We start from the raw sequence: 17,499 nt of genomic DNA, 5'->3' as shown, positions 1-17,499 counted from the left end.
ACACTGACGCCAAGTAACACAGACACACACTTACTCCCAGTAACACAGATACACACTTACACCAAGTAACAAAGACACACAATGACACCCAGTAACACAGACATACACTTACACCAAGTAACAAAGACACACAATTACACAAAGTCACAAAGACATACACTGACACCAATTAGCAAAGACACACACTTGCACCAAGTCACAAAGGCATACACTTACACCCAGTAACAAAGACATACACTGACACCAAGTAACAAAGACACACACTGACACCAAGTAACAAAGACATACACTTACACCAAGTAACAAAGACACACACTGACTCCAAGTAACAAAGACAAACACTTCCACCAAGTAACAAAGACATACACTTACACCAAGTAACAAAGACACACACTGACACCCAGTAACACAGACACGAACTGACACCAAGTGACAAAGACACACACTTACACCAAGTAACAAAGACATACACTAACACCATTTAACAAAGACAAACACTGACACCCAGTAACACAGACACGCACTGACACCAAGTAATAAAGACATAAACTTACACCAAGTAACAGAGACACACACTGACACCAAGTAACAAAGACACACACTGACACCAAGTAACAAGGACATACACTTTCACCAAGTAACAAAGACACACACTGACACCAAGTAACAAAGACATACACTTGCACCAAGTAACAAAGACACACACTGACACCAAGTAACAAAGACACACACTGACATCTAGTCACAAAGACACACACTGACACCAGGTAACAAAGACACACACTGAAACCAAGTAACAAAGACAAGCACTGACACCAAGTAACAAAGACATACACTGACACGAAGTAACAAAGACAAACACTGACACCAAGTAACAAAGACAAGCACTGACACCAAGTAACAAAGACATACACTGACACCCAGTATCACAGACATACACTGACACGAAGGAACAAAGACATACACTGGCACCCAGTATTACAGACATACACTGACACGAAGTAACAAAGACAAACGCTGACACCAAGTAACAAAGACAAACACTGACACCCAGTAACACAGATATACACTGACACGAAGTAACAAAGACAAACACTGACACCAAGTAACAAAGACAAACACTGACACCAACTAACAAATGCAAACACTGACGCCATGTAACACAGACACACACTTACTCCCAGTAACACAGACACATACTTACACCAAGTAACAAAGACTAACAAAGACACACACTGTCACCAAGTAACAAAGACATCCACTGACACCAAGTAACAAAGACATACACTGACACCCAGTAACACAGACACACACTTACACCAAGTAACAAAGTCATACACTGACAGCAAGTAACAAAGACATACACTGATAGCCAGAAACACAGACACTCACTGACACCAAGTAACAAAGACATGCACTGACACCAGTTAACAAAGACATGCACTGACAACAATTAACAAAGACATACACTGACACCAAGTCACAAAGACATACACCTACACCAAATAACAAAGACATGCAATGCCACCCAGTAACACAGACAGACACTGGCACCAAGAAACAAATACATACACTTACACCATGTAACAAAGACAGACACTGACACGAAGTAACAAAGACATACACTGACACCAAGTAACACAGACACACACTGACACCAGGTAACAAAGACATACACTGACACCATGTAACACAGACATACACTGACACCAAGTCACAAAGACATACACTGACACCCAGTAGCAAAGACACACACTTACCCCAAGTAACACAGACATACACTGACACCAAGTAACAAAGACAAACACTGACACCCAGTAACAAAGACATACACTTACACCAAGTAACAAAGACACACACTGACACCCAGTAACACAGACACGAACTGACACCAAGTGACAAAGACACACACTTACACCAAGTAATAAAGACATGCACTAACACCATTTAACAAAGACAAACACTGACACCCAGTAACACAGACACGCACTGACACCAAGTAATAAAGACATAAACTTACACCAAGTAACAGAGACACACACTGACACCAAGTAACAAAGACACACACTGACACCAAGTAACAAGGACATACACTTGCACCAAGTAACAAAGACACACACTGACACCAAGTAACAAAGACATACACTTGCACCAAGTAACAAAGACACACACTGACACCAAGTAACAAAGACATTAACTTACACCAAGTAACAAAGACACACACTGACATCTAGTAACAAAGACACACACTGACACCAGGTAACAAAGACACACACTGAAACTAAGTAACAAAGACATACACTGACACCAAGTAACAAAGACAAGCACTGACACCAAGTAAGAAAGACATACACTGACACGAAGTAACAAAGACAAACACTGACACCAAGTAACAAAGACAAGCACTGACACCAAGTAACAAAGACATACACTGACACCCAGTATCACAGACATACACTGACACGAAGGAACAAAGACATACACTGACACCCAGTATTACAGACATACACTGACACGAAGTAACAAAGACAAACGCTGACACCAAGTAACAAAGACATACACTGACACCCAGTAACACAGACAGACACTGACACGAAGTAACAAAGACAAACACTGACACCAAGTAACAAAGACAAACACTGACACCAACTAACAAATGCAAACACTGACGCCATGTAACACAGACACACACTTACTCCCAGTAACACAGACACATACTTACACCAAGTAACAAAGACTAACAAAGACACACACTGTCACCAAGTAACAAAGACATCCACTGACACCAAGTAACAAAGACATACACTGACACCCAGTAACACAGACACACACTTACACCAAGTAACAAAGTCATACACTGACAGCAAGTAACAAAGACATACACTGATACCCAGAAACACAGAAACTCACTGACACCAAGTAACAAAGACATGCACTGACACCAGTTAACAAAGACATACACTGACAACAAGTAACAAAGACATACTCTGACACCAAGTCACAAAGACATACACCTACACCAAATAACAAAGACATGCAATGCCACCCAGTAACACAGACAGACACTGGCACCAAGTAACAAAGACATACACTTACACCAAGTAACAAAGACAGACACTGACACGAAGTAACAAAGACATACACTGACACCAAGTAACACAGACACACACTGACACCAGGTAACAAAGACATACACTGACACCAAGTAACACAGACATACACTGACACCAAGTCACAAAGACATACACTGACACCCAGTAACAAAGACACACACTTACACCAAGTAACACAGACATACACTGACACCAAGTAACAAAGACAAACACTGACACCCAGTAACAAAGACATACACTGACACCAAGTCACAAAGACATACACTGACACCCAGTAACAAAGACATACACTGACACCAAGTCACAAAGACATACACTCATACCCAGTAACACAGACACACACTTACACCAAGTAACAGAGACATACACTGACACCAAGTAACAAAGAAATACACTTACACCAGGTAACACAGACATACACTGACACTAACTAACAAAAACAAACACTGACGCCAAGTAACACAGACACACACTTACTCCCAGTAACACAGACACACAGTTACACCAAGTAACAAAGACACACAATGACACCCAGTAACACAGACATACACTTACACCAAGTAACAAAGACACACAATTACACTAAGTCACAAAGACATACACTTACACCAAGTAACAAAGACACACACTGACACCAATTAGCAAAGACACACACTTACACCAAGTCACAAAGACATACACTTACACCAAGTAACAAAGACATACACTTACACCCAGTAACAAAGACATACACTGACACCAAGTAACAAAGACACACACCTACACCAAATAACAAAGACATGCAATGCCACCCAGTAACACAGACAGACACTGGCACCAAGTAACAAAGACACACACTTACACCAAGTAACACAGACAAACACTGACACCAAGTAACAAAGAAAAACACTGACACCCAGTAACAAAGACATCCACTGACACCAAGTCACAAAGACATACACTGACACCCAGTAACACAGACACACACTTACACCAAGTAACAAAGACATACACTGACACCAAGTAACAAAAACATACACTTACACCAGGTAACACAGACATACACTGACACTAACTAACAAAAACAAACACTGACGCCAAGTAACACAGACACACACTTACTCCCAGTAACACAGATACACACTTACACCAAGTAACAAAGACACACAATGACACCCAGTAACACAGACATACACTTACACCAAGTAACAAAGACACACAATTACACAAAGTCACAAAGACATACACTTACACCAAGTAACAAAGACATACACTGACACCAATTAGCAAAGACACACACTTGCACCAAGTCACAAAGGCATACACTTACACCCAGTAACAAAGACATACACTGACACCAAGTAACAAAGACACACACTGACACCAAGTAACAAAGACATACACTTACACCAAGTAACAAAGACACACACTGACTCCAAGTAACAAAGACAAACACTTCCACCAAGTAACAAAGACATACACTTACACCAAGTAACAAAGACACACACTGACACCCAGTAACACAGACACGAACTGACACCAAGTGACAAAGACACACACTTACACCAAGTAACAAAGACATACACTAACACCATTTAACAAAGACAAACACTGACACCCAGTAACACAGACACGCACTGACACCAAGTAATAAAGACATAAACTTACACCAAGTAACAGAGACACACACTGACACCAAGTAACAAAGACACACACTGACACCAAGTAACAAGGACATACACTTTCACCAAGTAACAAAGACACACACTGACACCAAGTAACAAAGACATACACTTGCACCAAGTAACAAAGACACACACTGACACCAAGTAACAAAGACACACACTGACATCTAGTCACAAAGACACACACTGACACCAGGTAACAAAGACACACACTGAAACCAAGTAACAAAGACATACACTGACACCAAGTAACAAAGACAAGCACTGACACCAAGTAACAAAGACATACACTGACACGAAGTAACAAAGACAAACACTGACACCAAGTAACAAAGACAAGCACTGACACCAAGTAACAAAGACATACACTGACACCCAGTATCACAGACATACACTGACACGAAGGAACAAAGACATACACTGGCACCCAGTATTACAGACATACACTGACACGAAGTAACAAAGACAAACGCTGACACCAAGTAACAAAGACAAACACTGACACCCAGTAACACAGATATACACTGACACGAAGTAACAAAGACAAACACTGACACCAAGTAACAAAGACAAACACTGACACCAACTAACAAATGCAAACACTGACGCCATGTAACACAGACACACACTTACTCCCAGTAACACAGACACATACTTACACCAAGTAACAAAGACTAACAAAGACACACACTGTCACCAAGTAACAAAGACATCCACTGACACCAAGTAACAAAGACATACACTGACACCCAGTAACACAGACACACACTTACACCAAGTAACAAAGTCATACACTGACAGCAAGTAACAAAGACATACACTGATAGCCAGAAACACAGACACTCACTGACACCAAGTAACAAAGACATGCACTGACACCAGTTAACAAAGACATGCACTGACAACAATTAACAAAGACATACACTGACACCAAGTCACAAAGACATACACCTACACCAAATAACAAAGACATGCAATGCCACCCAGTAACACAGACAGACACTGGCACCAAGAAACAAATACATACACTTACACCATGTAACAAAGACAGACACTGACACGAAGTAACAAAGACATACACTGACACCAAGTAACACAGACACACACTGACACCAGGTAACAAAGACATACACTGACACCATGTAACACAGACATACACTGACACCAAGTCACAAAGACATACACTGACACCCAGTAGCAAAGACACACACTTACCCCAAGTAACACAGACATACACTGACACAAAGTAACAAAGACAAACACTGACACCCAGTAACAAAGACATACACTTACACCAAGTAACAAAGACACACACTGACACCCAGTAACACAGACACGAACTGACACCAAGTGACAAAGACACACACTTACACCAAGTAATAAAGACATGCACTAACACCATTTAACAAAGACAAACACTGACACCCAGTAACACAGACACGCACTGACACCAAGTAATAAAGACATAAACATACACCAAGTAACAGAGACACACACTGACACCAAGTAACAAAGACACACACTGACACCAAGTAACAAGGACATACACTTGCACCAAGTAACAAAGACACACACTGACACCAAGTAACAAAGACATACACTTGCACCAAGTAACAAAGACACACACTGACACCAAGTAACAAAGACATTAACTTACACCAAGTAACAAAGACACACACTGACATCTAGTAACAAAGACACACACTGACACCAGGTAACAAAGACACACACTGAAACTAAGTAACAAAGACATACACTGACACCAAGTAACAAAGACAAGCACTGACACCAAGTAAGAAAGACATACACTGACACGAAGTAACAAAGACAAACACTGACACCAAGTAACAAAGACAAGCACTGACACCAAGTAACAAAGACATACACTGACACCCAGTATCACAGACATACACTGACACGAAGGAACAAAGACATACACTGACACCCAGTATTACAGACATACACTGACACGAAGTAACAAAGACAAACGCTGACACCAAGTAACAAAGACATACACTGACACCCAGTAACACAGACAGACACTGACACGAAGTAACAAAGACAAACACTGACACCAAGTAACAAAGACAAACACTGACACCAACTAACAAATGCAAACACTGACGCCATGTAACACAGACACACACTTACTCCCAGTAACACAGACACATACTTACACCAAGTAACAAAGACTAACAAAGACACACACTGTCACCAAGTAACAAAGACATCCACTGACACCAAGTAACAAAGACATACACTGACACCCAGTAACACAGACACACACTTACACCAAGTAACAAAGTCATACACTGACAGCAAGTAACAAAGACATACACTGATACCCAGAAACACAGAAACTCACTGACACCAGTTAACAAAGACATACACTGACAACAAGTAACAAAGACATACTCTGACACCAAGTCACAAAGACATACACCTACACCAAATAACAAAGACATGCAATGCCACCCAGTAACACAGACAGACACTGGCACCAAGTAACAAAGACATACACTTACACCAAGTAACAAAGACAGACACTGACACGAAGTAACAAAGACATACACTGACACCAAGTAACACAGACACACACTGACACCAGGTAACAAAGACATACACTGACACCAAGTAACACAGACATACACTGACACCAAGTCACAAAGACATACACTGACACCCAGTAACAAAGACACACACTTACACCAAGTAACACAGACATACACTGACACCAAGTAACAAAGACAAACACTGACACCCAGTAACAAAGACATACACTGACACCAAGTCACAAAGACATACACTGACACCCAGTAACAAAGACATACACTGACACCAAGTCACAAAGACATACACTCATACCCAGTAACACAGACACACACTTACACCAAGTAACAGAGACATACACTGACACCAAGTAACAAAGAAATACACTTACACCAGGTAACACAGACATACACTGACACTAACTAACAAAAACAAACACTGACGCCAAGTAACACAGACACACACTTACTCCCAGTAACACAGACACACAGTTACACCAAGTAACAAAGACACACAATGACACCCAGTAACACAGACATACACTTACACCAAGTAACAAAGACACACAATTACACTAAGTCACAAAGACATACACTTACACCAAGTAACAAAGACATACACTGACACCAATTAGCAAAGACACACACTTACACCAAGTCACAAAGACATACACTTACACCAAGTAACAAAGACATACACTTACACCCAGTAACAAAGACATACACTGACACCAAGTAACAAAGACACACACTGACACCAAGTCACAAAGACATACACTGACACCAAGTAACAAAGACACACTCTGACACCAAGTAACAAAGACAAACACTTACACCAAGTAACAAAGACATACACTTACACCAAGTAACAAAGACACACACTGACACCCAGTAACACAGACACCAACTGACACCAAGTGACAAAGACACACACTTACACCAAGTAACAAAGACATACACTAACACCAATTAACAAAGACAAACACTGACACCCAGTAACACAGACACGCACTGACACCAAGTAATAAAGACATAAACTTACACTAAGTAACAGAGACACACACTGACACCAAGTAACAAAGACACACACTGACACCAAGTAACAAGGACATACACTTGCAGCAAGTAACAAAGACACACACTGACACCAAGTAACAAAGACATACATTTGCACCAAGTAACAAAGACACACACAGACACCAAGTAACAAAGACATTAACTTACACCAAGTAACAAAGACACACACTGACATCTAGTAACAAAGACACACACTGACACCAAGCAACAAAGACACACACTGAAACCAAGTAACAAAGACAGACACTGACACCCAGCATCACAGACATACACTGACCCCCAGCATCACAGACATACACTGACACGAAGTAACAAAGACAAACACTGACACCAAGTAACAAAGACAAGCACTGACACCAAGTAACAAAGACATACCCTGACACCCAGTATCACAGACATACACTGACACGAAGGAAGAAAGACATACACTGACACCCAGTATCACAGACATACACTAACACGAAGTAACAAAGACAAACGCTGACACCAAGTAGCAAAGACATCCACTGACACCAATTAGCAAAGACACACACTTACACCAAGTCACAAAGACATACACTTACACCAAGTAACAAAGACATGCACTTACACCCAGTAACAAAGACATACACTGACACCAAGTAACAATGACACACACTGACACCAAGTAACAAAGACATACACTTACACCAAGTAACAAAGACACACTCTGACACCAAGTAACAGAGACAAACACTGACACCAAGTACCAAAGTCATACACTTACACCAAGTAACAAAGACATGCACTTACACCCAGTAACAAAGAAATACACTGACACCAAGTAACAATGACACACACTGACACCAAGTAACAAAGACATACACTTACACCAAGTAACAAAGACACACACTGACACCCAGTAACACAGACACGAACTGACAACAAGTGACAAAGACACACACTTCCATCAAGTAACAAAGACATACACTAACACCAATTAACAAAGACAAACACTGACACCAAGTAACAAGGACATACACTTGCACCTAGTAACAAAGACACACACTGACAACAAGTAACAAAGACATACACTTGCACCAAGTAACAAAGACACACACTGACACCAAGTAACAAAGACATTAACTTACACCAAGTAACAAAGACACACACTGACATCTAGTAACAAAGACACACACTGACACCAAGTAATAAAGACATAAACTTACACCAAGTAACAGAGACACACACTGACACCAAGTAACAAAGACACACACTGACACCAAGTAACAAGGACATACACTTGCACCTAGTAACAAAGACACACACTGACACCAAGTAACAAAGACATACACTTGCACCAAGTAACAAAGACACACACTGACACCAAGTAACAAAGACATTAACTTACACCAAGTAACAAAGACACACACTGACATCTAGTAACAAAGACACACACTGACACCAAGTAACAAAGACACACACTGACACCAAGTAACAAAAACATACACTTGCACCAAGTAACAAAGACACACACTGACACGAAGTAACACAGACACACACTTACACCCAGTAACAAAGACAGACACTGACACCCAGTAATAAAGACATACACTGACACCCAGTAACACAGACACACACGGACAACAAGTAAAAAGTCATACACCGACAACCAGTAACAAAGACAGACACTGACACCAAGTAACACTGACACACACTTACACCAAGTAACAAAGACATGCACTGATTCCCAGTAACACAGACACACACTCACTGACACCCAGTAACACAGAGAAACTCTGATACACAGTAACAAAGACATACACTGACACCGAGTAACACAGACACACACTGACACCACGTAACACTGACACACACTTACACCAAGTAACAAAGACATACACTGATACCCAGCAACACAAACAAACACACACTGACACCCAGTAACATGGAGAAACACTGATACACAGTAACAAAGACACACACAGACACACACTGACACCAAGTAACAAAGTCTAACACAGACACACACTGTCACCAAGTAACAAAGACATACACTGACACCCAGTAACAAAGACATTCACTGACACCAAGTCACAAAGACATACACTGATACCCAGTAACACAGACACACACTTACACCAAGTAACAAAGACAAAAGCTGACATCAAGAAACAAAGACATGCACTTACACCAAGTAACACAGACACACACTGACACCCAGTAACACAAACAAACTCACACGGACATCCAGTAACATAGAGAAACACTGACACACAGTAGCAAAGACATACACAGACACACACTGACACCAAGTAACAAAGACATACACTGACACCAAGTAAAAAAAGACATACACGGACACCCAGTAACACAGACACACACTTACACCAAGTGACAAAGAAATACACTGACACCAAGTAACAAAGACATACACTGATACCCAGTAACACAGACACACACTTACACCAAGTAACGAAGATATAAACTGACACCAAGTCACAAAGACATACACTGACACCCAGTAACAAAGACATACACTGACACCCAGTAACAAAGACACACACTGACACCATGTAACACAGACATACACTGACACCAAGTAACAAAGACATACGCTGGCACCCAGTCACACAGACACACACTTACACCAAGTATCAAAGACATACACTGACACCAAGTAACAAAGACATACACTGATACCCAGTAACACAGACACACACTTACACCAAGTAACAAAGACACACACTTACACCAAGTAACACAGACATACACTGACACCAATTAACAAAAAGACATACACTGACACCCAGTAACAAAGACAAACACTGACACCAAGTCACAAAGACATACACTGACACCAAGTAACAAAGACATACACTGACACCAAGTAACAAAGACATGCACTTACACCAAGTAACAAAGACATACAATTACACCATGTAACAAAGACACACACTTACACCAAGTAACACAGACATTCACTGACACCAAGTAACAAAGACATACACTGTTTGCCAGTAACAAAGACACATACTTACACCAAGTAACAAAGACATACACTGATACCAAGTAACACAGAAACACACTTACACCAAGTAACACAGACACACACTTACACCAAGTAACAAAGACATACACTGACAACAAGTAACAAAGACATGCAATTACACCATGTAACAAAGACACACACTTGCACCAACTAACACAGACATACACTGACACCAAGTAACAAAGACATACACTGTTACCCAGGAACACAGACACACACTTACACCAAGTATCAAAGACATACACTGACACCAAGTAACAAAGACATACACTGATACCCAGTAACACAGACAGACACTTACACCAAGTAACAAAGACATACACTGATGCCCAGTAACACAGACACAGACTTACACCAAGTAACAAAGACACACACTTACACCAAGTAACACAGACATACACTGACACCAAGTAACAAAGACATACACTGACACCCAGTAACAAAGACATACACTGACACCAAGTCACAAAGACATACACTGACACCCAGTAACAAAGACATACACTGACACCCAGCAACAAATACACACACTGACACCATGTAACACAGACAGACACTGACACCAAGTAACAAAGACATACACTGACACCCAGTAACACAGACACACATTTACACAAAGTAACAAAGACATACACTGACACCAAGTAACAAAGACATACACTGATACCCAGTAACACAGACACACACTTACACCAAGTAACAAAGACACACACTTCCACCAAGTAACACAGACATACACTGACAAAAGTAACAAAGACATACACTGACACAAAGTAACAAATACATACACTGACACCAAGTAACACAGACATACACTTACACCAAGAAACAAAGACATACACTGACACCAAGTAACAAAGACATACACTGATACCCAGTAACACAGACACACACTTCCACCAAGTAACACAGACATACACTGACACCAAGTAACAAAGTCATACACTGACACCAAGTAACAAAGACATACACTGACACCAAGTCACAAAGACATACACTGACACCCAGTAACAAAGACATACACTGACACCAAGTCACAAAGACATACACTGACACCAAGTAACAAAGACATACACTGATACCCAGTAACACAGACACACACTTACACCAAGCAACAAAGACATACACTGACACCAAGTAACAAAGACATACACTTACACCAAGTAACACAGACATACACTGACTCCAAGTAACAAAGACAGACACTGATACCCAGTAACACAGACACTCACATACACCAAGTAACAAAGACATACACTGACACCCAGTAACAAAGACATACACTGACACCCAGTAACACAGACAGACACGGACACCAAGTAACAAAGACACACACTTACACCAAGTAACACAGACACACACTGACACCCAGTAACACAGACATACACTGACACCAAGTAACAAAGACAGACAATTACACCAAGTAACAAAGACATACACTTGCACCAAGCATTTTGACATACACTGACACCAAGTAACAAAGACATACACTGACACCAAGTCACAAAGACATACACTGATACGCAGTAACACAGACACACACTTAAACCAAGTAACACAGACATACACTGACACCAAGTAACAAAGACATGCACTGATACCCAGGAACACAGACACACACTTACACCAAGTAACAAAGACAGACACTGATACCCAGTAACAAAGACATGCACTGATACCCAGTAACACAGACACACACTTACACCAAGTAACAAAGACAGACACTGATACCCAGTAACACAGACACACACTTACACCAAGTAACAAAGACATACACTGACACCCAGTAACAAAGACATGCAATGACACCCAGTAACACAGACACACACGGACAACAAGTAACAAAGACACACACTTACACCAAGTAACACAGACACACACTGACACCCAGTAACACAAACAAACACTCTGACACCAAGTAACACAGACATACACTGACACCAAGTCACAAAGACACACACTGACACCCAGTAACAAAGACATACACTGACGCCAAGTCACAAAGACATACACTGACACCCAGTAACAAAGACACACACGGACACCAAGTAACAAAGACACACACTTACACCAAGTAACACACACACACACTGACACCCAGTAACACAGACATACAATTACACCAAGTAACAAAGACATACACTGACACCAAGTCACAAAGACACACACAGACACCCAGTAACAAAGACATACACTGACGCCAAGTCACAAAGACAGACAGTGATACCCAGTGACACAGACATACAATTACACCAAGTAACACAGGCATACACTGACACCAAGTAACAAAGACATACACTGACACCAAGTCAAAAAGACACACACTGACACCCAGTAACAAAGACATACACTGACGCCAAGTAAAAAAGACATGCACTGATACCCAGTAAAAAAGACATGCACTTACACCAAGTAACAAAGACATACACTTACACCAAGTATACAAAGACACACACTTAAACCAAGTAACACAGACATACACTGACACCAAGTAACAAAGAAAGACAATTACACCAAGTAACAAAGACATACACTTACACCAAGTATTTTGACATGCACTGACAACAAGTAACAAAGACATACACTGATACTCAGTAACACAGACAAACACTTACACCAAGTAACAAAGACAGACACTGATACCCAGTAACAAAGACATGCACTGATACCCAGTAACACAGACACACACTTACACCAAGTAACAAAGACAGACACTGATACCCAGTAACACAGACACACACTTACACCAAGTAACAAAGACATACACTGACACCCAGTAACAAAGACATGCACTGACACCCAGTAACACAGAGACACACGGACAACAAGGAACAAAGACACACACTTACACCAAGTAACACAGACACACACTGACACCCAGTAACACAAACAAACAATCTGACACCAAGTCACACAGACATAGACTGACACCAAGTCACAAAGATACACACTGACACCCAGGAACAAAGAGATACACTGACGCCAAGTCACAAAGACATACACTGACACCATGTAACAAAGACACACACTGACACGCAGTAACACAGTCAGACACTGACACCAAGTAACAAAGACACACACTGACACCCAATAACACAGACACACACTTACACCAAGTAACAAAGACAGACACTGATACCCAGTAACACAGACACACACATACACCAAGTAACAAAGACATACACTGGCACCCAGTAACAAAGACATACACTGACACCCAGTAACACAGACACACACGGACACCAAGTAACAAAGACACACACTTACACCAAGTAACACAGACACACACTGACACCCAGTAACACAGACATACACTGACACCAAGTAACAAAGACAGACAATTACACCAAGTAACAAAGACATACACTTACACCAAGCATTTTGACATACACTGACACCAAGTAACAAAGACATACACTGATACCCAGTAACACAGACACACACATACACCAAGTAACAAAGACACACACTGACACCAAGTCACAAAGACACACACTGACACCCAGTAACAAAGACATACACTGACACCAAGTCACAAAGACATACACTGATACCCAGTAACACAGACACACACTTAAACCAAGTAACACAGACATACACTGACACCAAGTAACAAAGACATGCACTGATACCCAGGAACACAGACACACACTTGCACCAAGTAACAAAGACAGACACTGATACCCAGTAACACAGACACACACATACACCAAGTAACAAAGACATACACTGGCACCCAGTAACAAAGACATACACTGACACCCAGTAACACAGACACACACGGACACCAAGTAACAAAGACACACACTTACACCAAGTAACACAGACACACACTGACACCCAGTAACACAGACATACACTGACACCAAGTAACAAAGACAGACAATTACACCAAGTAACAAAGACATACACTTACACCAAGCATTTTGACATACACTGACACCAAGTAACAAAGACATACACTGATACCCAGTAACACAGACACACACATACACCAAGTAACAAAGACACACACTGACACCAAGTCACAAAGACACACACTGACACCCAGTAACAAAGACATACACTGACACCAAGTCACAAAGACATACACTGATACCCAGTAACACAGACACACACTTAAACCAAGTAACACAGACATACACTGACACCAAGTAACAAAGACATGCACTGATACCCAGGAACACAGACACACACTGACACCAAGTAACAAAGACAGACAATTACACCAAGTAACAAAGACATACACTTACACCAAGTATTTTGACATACACTGACACCAAGTAACAAAGACAGACACTGATACCCAGTAACACAGACACACACTTACTCCAAGTAACAAATACATACACTGACACCCAGTAACAAAGACATGCACTGACACCCAGTAACACAGACACACAGGAACAACAAGTAACAAAGACACACACTTGCACCAAGTAACACAGACACACACTGACAGTTAGTAACACAAACAAACACTCTGACACCAAGTAACACAGACATACACTGACACCAAGTCACAAAGACGCACACTGACACCCAGTAACAAAGACATACAATGACACCCATTAACACAGACAGACACGGACACCATGTAACAAAGACACACACTTACACCAAGTAACACAGACACACACTGACACCCAGTAACACAGACATACACTGACACCAAGTAACAAAGACAGACAATTGCACCAAGTAACAAAGACATCCACTTACACCAAGTATTTTGACATACACTGACACCAAATAACACAAACAAACACTCTGACACCAAGTAACACAGACATACACTGACACCAAGTCACAAAGACACACACTGACACGCAGTAACAAAGACATACACTGACGCCAAGTCACAAAGACATACACTGACACCCAGTAACAAAGACACACACGGACACCACGTAGCAAAGGCACACACTTACACCAAGTAACACACACACACACTGACACCCAGTAACACAGACATACAATTACACCAAGTAACAAAGACATACACTGACACCAAGTCACAAAGACACACACTGACACCCAGTAACAAAGACATACACTGACGCCAAGTCACAAAGACAGACAGTGATACCCAGTGACACAGACATACAATTACACCAAGTAACACAGGCATACACTGACACCAAGTAACAAAGACATACACTGACACCAAGTCAAAAAGACACACACTGACACCCAGTAACAAAGACATACACTGACGCCAAGTCACAAAGAGATGCACTGATACCCAGTAAAAAAGACTTGCACTTACACCAAGTAACAAAGACATACACTTACACCAAGTAACAAAGACACACACTTACACCAAGTAACACAGACATACACTGACACCAAGTAACAAAGACAGACAATTACACCAAGTAACAAAGACATACACTTACACCAAGTATTTTGACATACACTGACACCAAGTAACAAAGACAGACACTGATACCCAGTAACACAGACACACACTTACTCCAAGTAACAAATACATACACTGACACCCAGTAACAAAGACATGCACTGACACCCAGTAACACAGACACACAGGAACAACAAGTAACAAAGACACACACTTGCACCAAGTAACACAGACACACACTGACAGTTAGTAACACAAACAAACACTCTGACACCAAGTAACACAGACATACACTGACACCAAGTCACAAAGACGCACACTGACACCCAGTAACAAAGACATACAATGACACCCATTAACACAGACAGACACGGACACCATGTAACAAAGACACACACTTACACCAAGTAACACAGACACACACTGACACCCAGTAACACAGACATACACTGACACCAAGTAACAAAGACAGACAATTGCACCAAGTAACAAAGACATCCACTTACACCAAGTATTTTGACATACACTGACACCAAATAACAAAGACATACACTGATACCCAGTAACACAGACAAACACTTACACCAAGTAACAAAGACAGACACTGATACCCAGTAACACAGACACAAACTTACACCAACTAACAAAGACATACACTGACACCCTGTAACAAAGACACACACTTGCACCAAGTAACACAGACACACACTGACACCCAGTAACA

Source organism: Heterodontus francisci, chromosome 21 (genome assembly GCF_036365525.1).
Source record: "Heterodontus francisci isolate sHetFra1 chromosome 21, sHetFra1.hap1, whole genome shotgun sequence".
Classification (NCBI taxonomy): domain Eukaryota; kingdom Metazoa; phylum Chordata; class Chondrichthyes; order Heterodontiformes; family Heterodontidae; genus Heterodontus; species Heterodontus francisci.
This window is presented reverse-complemented; position numbering follows the sequence as displayed.